This window comes from Panthera pardus, unplaced genomic scaffold, assembly GCF_024362965.1.
Source record: "Panthera pardus isolate Hobbes unplaced genomic scaffold, ASM2436296v1 HiC_scaffold_10, whole genome shotgun sequence".
Lineage (NCBI taxonomy): Eukaryota > Metazoa > Chordata > Mammalia > Carnivora > Felidae > Panthera > Panthera pardus.
Genome location: NW_026526655.1, coordinates 49,996,669 through 50,004,986, shown reverse-complemented (window position 1 = coordinate 50,004,986; position 8,318 = coordinate 49,996,669). Strand labels below are relative to the sequence as shown.

Genomic DNA, 8,318 nt, shown 5'->3' with positions numbered 1-8,318 from the left:
TAATGTCCACATTTACCCATTTAAGAACACTATGTAAAGTAAAATTATGAAGTGTGAAATAAAAGTTATGTTTGCATGGGATTTTTGCAAGATTGTCTAAACCAAATTTTTTTTTTCAGTAATTACTTCTGGCATATAATTTTAATGATATTTAAAAATTCTATTATGAATAACTGAGATTTAATTAAATACAATCTAATTAGTACTTATAAGCATAACTTTGATTTACACATTCAGAAGATAGTTTTAATTTAAAGTCCTGAATTCCCTTTATAGATGTTTGATTCGAATTTAGATTAGGGTGATCACATTTTTGAACTGTTCTTATTTGGCAAGTTTTTAAAAGGAATATTTAGCTAGTGATAATCATTTAGATTTTCTAAAACTGTTTTATGCATATGCCAATAATCAGATTTTAGAAACATAAAAATTATGTCTTAAAAAGTTTAAAAATATCCCATAGAGATTATAAACTTTAGTGTTTTTATAGATGTCAAGTTTTAACTATTTATATCAATGTTTAGAACAAATTTCAGGATTTTCTTTTTTTACTCATACAAGCATAATTAGTTGTATATTATTCTTTTTAGCTGATGGGCAAAAATGGCTAATACTTTATTATTGCTAAACATTAAAAAATGCTTTTCTTTGGGGGAGGGGAATTACAGGTAAAACATATTTTTTAAAGGAAGCCTAAAATACAAATTGAGCTGTTTGTAAAAGACTCTCTATTCCAAGTCAAAGAATAAATAATTGTAAATGAATCTTCAGTTATCTTGTTACTTTATGCTTATCCTGACCAGTGACTAGTTTGAACTAAGTATTTGCTTATTTAATTTTTCTGGATTATGGGTTGAAAGTCAAAATGCCTAGAAGGACAAGTTTTGTAACACAAATTAAACAGGAAACAATATTTTTGAGATCCACAAAAATACACAATTTCTGCTATTTGGGGAGAAATTTCTGCTCTCCTGATTTATCATACTACTTTATTTTGATCAAAATTTAAAGATACTGTGTTTCAAAAAATGAAGCAGTGAAAATACAATTCAAATAGCAATTAGCCTCATAGAAAGAAAGATGAAAAAAAATGAGAGAGGTTGGAGTAAGATGAAAAGTATATGTTTTCCTTATAATGAAGGCAGACAGTATCCAGTACAAGTACATTGTAAATACTTACTCTATAGACTCTACAACTGCTAGTTTTCTCCATTTACCCTTTCAGGTTCTTTCTCTACCCTCCTCTGCTCTGCTCTATACTCTGGGAAACTACTTGTTATAAATTGTACCTATTGAAATCCCTTTAACTCAGGTTCTGGTTGGATTAGCAACATGAGAGCTGATTGTGGAAAGAAAAAGAAAGCTCAAAGTAATTATTTCCTTTTTCCTTTCCCTGCCAGAGTAAGGTTTTAGCAGCGGCTGCTCCCTTTGAGGTGCTCATCATCTACTACAGTATTTACTGGTGTCTGGTAACTCTTACCCCTTCCTCATTGAGGCGTAAGAGTTTCCTACTCTTGCTAGCTCCTGGGTGCATCACCATGGCATACTGCACTGAATTCTGCCTACACTTCTACAGACTGTTTCTTCCTTAAACTTGTTTCAACTAACCTTTGATGTGCTGTGTGTTTCATGGTGGGACTCTGAATAATACAGTAACTATATCTAAAGTAGTTTTCTTTTTAATAGAATCTTTATGCAAGAATGAGAGTTCAGTTTTGGGGTGCCTTCTACATTTTTATGAAAACATGTAAATTCAAAAAATTTAGCCTACCTAAAAGCAGCTTCTCAGCTCGTTCTCAAAGCTCTGTCAGTTTCAACCTACTCACCTGCACCCCAGCCTTCACCATGTGCATCAGGGTGACCCAGAAGTCCTACAACATGTCCACCTCCAGAGCCTAGGCCTTCAGCAGCCGTTCATACACGAGTGTGCCTGCTGCCCACATCACCTCCTCTGCCTTTCCCTGAGTGGGTGGCAGCAGCAGCAGCTTCCAGAGTGGTCTGGTCACCTGCATGAATGTAGTCGGGGTTGTGGTGTGGCCAGGGGTGTGGGGGTGCGTCACATCTCTCTCAGTGAACCAAAGCCTGCTGAACCCCTGTAAGCTGGCAGTGGGCCCCAGCATCCAGACTGTGCACACCCAGGAGAAGGAGTAGATCAAGACCCTCAAAAACAAGTTTGCCTCCTTCATTGATAAAATGTAGCACCTAGGGCAGCAGAACAAAATTCTGGAGATGAGGTGGAGCCTTCTACGGTAGCATGGAGCAACATGGGCAATGTGTTCAAGAGCTATGTCAACAATCTTGCATGGCAGCTGAACACACTGGGCCAGGAGAAGCTGAAGCCGGAGGTGGAGCTTGGCAATGTGCAGGGGCTGGTGGAGGACTTCAAGAATAGGAGGAGGAGATCAAAGTGAGTGTAGACATGGAGAATGAGTTTGTTCTTATCAAGAAGGATTTGGAGGAAGCTTATGTGAACAAGTTGAAGCTGGAGTTTGCCTGGAAGAGCTGACTGACAAGATTGGCTTCTTAAGGCAGCTGTAGAGGAGATCTTTAATCTGCAGTCCCAGATCTCAGACATGTCCGTGGTCCTGTCCATGGACAACATCTTCTCCCTAGACCTGGACAGCATTATCTCTGAGGTCAAGGCCTACTATGAGGGAATTGCCAACTGCAATTGGGCTAAGACTGAGACCATGTACTGGATTAAGTGGGAAGAGCTGCAGATATTGGCTAGGAAGCACAGGGATGACTTCCATCACAGACGATGGAGGTTTCCAAGATGAAACAGAACATTAGACAACTCTAGGCTGAGATCAAGAGACTCAAAGGCCAGAGGGCTTCCCTGGGGTCTGCCACAGCTAATGCTTAGCAGTGCAGGGAGTTGGCCATTAAGGACACCAGTGCCAAGCTGGCCAAGCTGGAGGACACCCTGCTGTGAGCCAAGGAGGACGTGGCATGGTGGCTGAGGGAGCTCATGAACATCAAGCTGGCCTTGGACATGGAGATCACCACTGACAATAAGCTCCTGGAGGGTAAGGAGAGCTGGTTGGAGTCTGGTATGCAGAACATGAGTATCCAAACTAAGACCACCAATGGCTACTCAGGTGGGCTGAGCTTGGCTTACTGGGGCCTCACAAGCCCTGGCCTCAATTATGAACTCAGCTTCTTCCAGTGTAACTTCAGCTCTGGTGAGGGATCCAGTTCTTTCAGCCCTGTCAGCTTCTCCATGGCAATGATTGTGAAGAAGATTGAGACCTATCATGGGAAGCTGGTGTGCAAGTCATCTAATGTCCTTCTGTCCAAGTGAACAACATCTGTGGTCCCTCCTGGCCTCCTACTCCTGTGGTTACCATAGAGCCTTTGTGGGCAGGAGCTATACAGGGGAGCCTTGGAGAACAGGAGACATGCCTGAGGCTCAGCACAGGTCCTCAGCCTACCCTTAGCAGGGAGTCTGCGGCCCTGGGTACCCCCTCTTGCCAGTACCCCCTACTAAAAGCCAATTCAAGTGTCTTTTCCCAAATAAAGCCTCAGATGACTCTGCAAATCCCCAAAACAAAACAAAACAAAAATTTTAGCAAACAGAGAAGTGGACATCTATACAGATTTATGAATTTCCACAAGCATTATATATTCATGTAATCCAGATCAGGAAGCAGAGGATTACCAGATCTCCCTAAATCCCCTTTGTGCTTCTAGTAACTAAATGTTAGGTATAACCAATATTCTAAATTATAACTGTATTAGAATCTCTTTTTAAACTTTATATATGAAGGAATTCATCCAGCATGTACATTTAGTGTCTGGTTTATTTGCTCAACATGTTTTTGAGATTAATTCATATGAAGTATAATATTAATTAGTTCATATCGCTGTGTAGTAAGTAAGTGATTTACCTTTTTACTTTTTTGGGGGGATAAACTTTAGGCTTGCTTTCAGTTTGGTGCTATTTTGAATAGAAGAGCCATGAACATTCCATGCTTATCTTTTAGTGGCTATGCATTTCCTTATCTCTTGGCCATAAACCTAGGATGGAAGTCTTGGAACATGGAATAGTTATATATTTAGCTTAGGTAGATATAGCTGAAGAATTTTCTAAAGTGGTCATACCAATTTACATTCACATCAACAAACTATGAAAATTCCATTTAATATACAGGCTAACTAATGTTTGGAATAGTCATAGTCATAGCCTTTCTCTTTTTCTTTTTTTTGGTTTTTTTTTTTTTTTTTTTTTTTTTTTGTTTTTGTTTTAAGTAAGGTTTATGCCCAGCATGGAGCCCAATGCAGGGCTTGAACTCATGACACTGAGATCAAGACCTGAGGTAAAATCAACCGTCAGAAGGTTAACCAACTGAGCCACCCAGGTACTGCAGTCATAGTCTTTCTAATTAAGCCCTCCTGTTGTGTGTGAGCTTAATAAACCATAATGTCTAAAGACCATCAGGAACACACCTAGAGTCAAAGTAGATTTATTAACTTGCTGTAGCAATGATGATGGGACAAGTGTGGAATTGTAGGTTGTGTCAGTAAAGGATAGCATGGGCCTTTACTGTTTTTTGGTTTATCCTAGGTGATTTTTGAGAAGGAAAATAAAAGGGGATTATGTTCTGGATTAGTATTTGTTATGGAATGTTGGCAAATTACTATGTGTATTTTAATAATTTTTAATCTAGTAGGTAAAGTGGAAAAGTAGAGCTAGAATTGTCATAGTTACAGATGTAGTGGCCAAGTATTTGGTCAGGAGAGAGAAAGAGATAGTAATTTTTGTTTTTGTGTGATGTCCTTGTATTTTGTTTTGTTCTGTTACAGCCATGGAGTAATGTCATCAGATGTTGATATTCTGTTAAGTTATTTAAATTCAGCAGGAACACCATGGATTGGTATAATTTCTAGGCAAGCTACCAGTTGTCAGCTATCAGGGTAATTGTGTTATTCTCTGTTTACCATTTTGGCCAAAGGTAGATAAAGGCTTCATTAGATTATCTGACTATCTATCTATCCATCATCTATCTAATTTTTCTATCATCTATCTAATCCAAGTTAGCTAGCATGTAGTTCAATAATGATTTCAGAAGTAGAATCCAGAGAATCATCCCCTACATATAATACCCAGCGCTAATCCCAATAAGTGTCCTCCTTAATGATCTTTTCCCATTTAGCCCATCCTCCCCACCCAAAACTTCCCCAGCAACCCTGAGTTTGTTCTCTGTATTCAAGAGTCTCTTATGGTTTGTCTCCCTCCCTGTTTTTATGTTACTTTTGCTTCCCTTCCCTTATATTCGTCCGTTTTGTGTGTAAATTCCACATATGAGTGAAGTCATATGATATTTGTCTTTCTCTGACTAATTTCGCTTAGCATAATACACATCCACATTGTTGCAAATGGCAAGATTTCATTCTTTTGATTGCCGAGTAATATTCCATTGTATATGTATACCACATCTTGGCAAAGTGTCTATTCATGTCTTTTGCCCATTTCTTCACTGGCTTATTTGTTTTTTAGGTGTTGATTTTGATAAGTTCTTTATAGATTTTGGATACTATCCCTTTATCTCATATATCATTTGCAAATATCTTCTCCCATTTCATCATTTGTGTTTTAGTTTTGCTGATTGTTTCATTCACTGTGCAGAAACTTTTCATCTTGATGAGGTCCCAGTAGTTCATTTAGCTTTTGTTTCCCTTGCCTCCAGAGATGTGTTGAGTAAGAAATTGCTGCAGCCGAGGTCAAAGAGGTTGTTGCCTGCTTTCTCCTCTAGGATTTTGATAGCTTCCTATCTTACATTCAGGTCTCATCCATTTTGAGTTTACTTTTGTGTACAGTGTAAGAAAATGATCTAGGTTCATTTTTATACATGTTGCTGTCCAGTTTTCTCATTACCATTTGCTGAAGTGACTGTCTTTATTCCATTAGATATCATTTCCTTCCCTGTCAAAGATTAGTTGGCCATACATTTGTGGGTCCATTTCTGGGTTCTCTATTCTGTTCTAGTGTTTGTTTTTATACCAGTACCATACTGTCTTGATGATTACAACTTTGTAATACATCTTGAAGTCCAGAATTATGATGCCTTCAGCTTTGCTTTGCTTTTCTTTGTCAGGATTGCTTTGGCTATTCAGAGTTTTTTCTGGTTCCATACAAATTTTCGGATTGTTTGTTCTGGCTCTGTGAAGAATGGTGGTATTATTTTAATAGGGATGTCATTGGATATATAGTTTGCTTTGGGTAGAATCCACATTTTAATAATATTTGTTCTTTCAATACACGAGCATGGGGTATTTTTCCATTTTGGGGGTTATCTTCTTCAATTTCTTCCATAAGCTTTCTGTAGTTTTTAGTGTATAGATTTTTCACCTCTTTGGTTAGGTTTATTCCTAGGCATTTTATGGGTTTTAGTGCAATTGTAATTGGGATTGATTCCTTGAGTTCTCTTACTCCTGCTTCATGATTGTTATATAGAAATGCAACGAATTTCTGTACATTGATTTTATATTCTGTGACTTTGCTGAATTCATGGATCAGTTCTAGCAGTGTTTTGGTGGAATCTTTTGGGTTTTCCCAATAGAGTATCATGTTGTCTGCAAAGAGTGAAAGTTTGATTTTTTTTCTCGCTGATTTGGATGCCTTTTACTTCTTTGTGTTATCTGATTGCTGAGGCTTGGACTTCCAACATTATATTGAATAACAATGGTGAGAGTGGACATTATTGCCTTGTTCCTGTCCTTAGGAAAAAGCTCTCAGTTTTTCCCCATTGAGGATGATATTCGTGGTGAGTCTTTCATATCTGGCTTTTTATCTTGAGGTATGATCCTTCTATCCCTACTTTCTTGAGGCTTTTTATCAAGAAAGGATGCTATATTTTTTCAGATGCTTTCTTTGCATCTATTGAGAAGATCATGTGGTCCTTATCCTTTCTTTTATTAATGTGATGTGTCACATTGATTAATTTGTGGATATTGAACCAGCCCGGCATCCCAGGTATAAAGTGATTATGGCGAATAATTCTTTTAATTTATTGTTGGACCTGGTTGCTTAGTATCATGTTGATAATTTTTACATCCATGTTCATCAGGGAAATTGGTCTGTAGTTCTCCTTTTTAGTGGGGTATTTGTCTGGTTTTGGAATCAAGGTAATGCTGGCCTTGTAGAATGAGTTTAGAAGTTTTCCTTCCATTTGTATTTTTTGGACCAGCTTCAAAAGCATAGATGTTAACTCTTCTTTCAATGTTTGGTAGAATTCCCCCTGGAAAGCCATCCAGTCCTGGACTCTTGTATTTTGGCAGATATTTGGTTACGAATTTGATTTCTTTACTGGTTATGGATCTCTTGAAATTTTCCATTTCTGCCTGCTTAAGTTTTGGTAGTGTATATGTTTCTAGGAATCAGTCCATTTCTTATAGTTTGCCCAATTTATTGGTATATAATTGCTTTTAATGTTCTCTTATTATTGTTTGTATTTCTGTAGTGTTAGTTGTGATCTCTCCTCTTACATTCATGATTTTATTTATTTGGGTACTTTCTCTTTTTGATCAATCTGGCTAGGTTTTATCAGTTTTGTTAATTCTTTCAAAGAATGAGCTCCTGATTTCATTGATCTGTTCTACTGGGTATTTATTTATTTATTTATTTATTTATTTATTTATTTTGATATCATTGATTTCTGCTCTATTCTTTATTATTTCCTGTCTTCTCTTGGTTTGGGGCTTTATTTGCTGTTCTTATTCCAGCTCTTTTAGCTGTAAGATTAAGTTGTGTATCAGACCTTTCTACCTTCTTTAGAAAGTTTCTGTGGATAGGTCTGCTGCAAACCTGATCTGTCTTCTCTTATAGGTTAATGACTTTTGTCCCTTTTTACTTTCATAATTCTTTCCTTATCTGTGTATTTTGTGAATTTGACTATGATATGCCTTGTTGATGGTAATTTTGGGGGGGGTTCGCTATGCTTCTTGAATTTTGATGTCTGTGTCTTTCCCTAGATTAGGAAAGTTTTCTGCTATAATTTGTTCACATATACCTTCTACCTCTTCTTCTCTCTCTTCATCTTCTGGGACTCCTATGATATGGATGTTATTTCTTTTTAATAAGTCACTGAGTTCTCTAATTTTTGTATCATGTTCTTTTGCCTTGGTTTCCCTCTTTTTTACTGCATTATTCTCCATAATTACATCTTCTATATCACTGGCATTTATTCAAGATTACATTGGGTTATAGAATTTTTAATTTCATCCTGACTAGATTTTACTTCTTTTACGCCTGCAGAAAGGGGTTCTGTGCTTTTTTTCAACCCCAGCTAGTATTATTATAGTTCTGAATTCTAGTT

At 37.3% G+C, this 8,318-nt stretch overlaps 1 pseudogene; it reads left to right on the top strand.

Annotated features, from left to right (window-relative positions):
* The first annotated feature begins 1,836 nt into the window (after positions 1 to 1,836).
* Positions 1,837 to 3,304, top strand: LOC109269876 (keratin, type II cytoskeletal 8-like; annotated as a pseudogene).
* Positions 3,305 to 8,318: the final 5,014 nt, after the last annotated feature.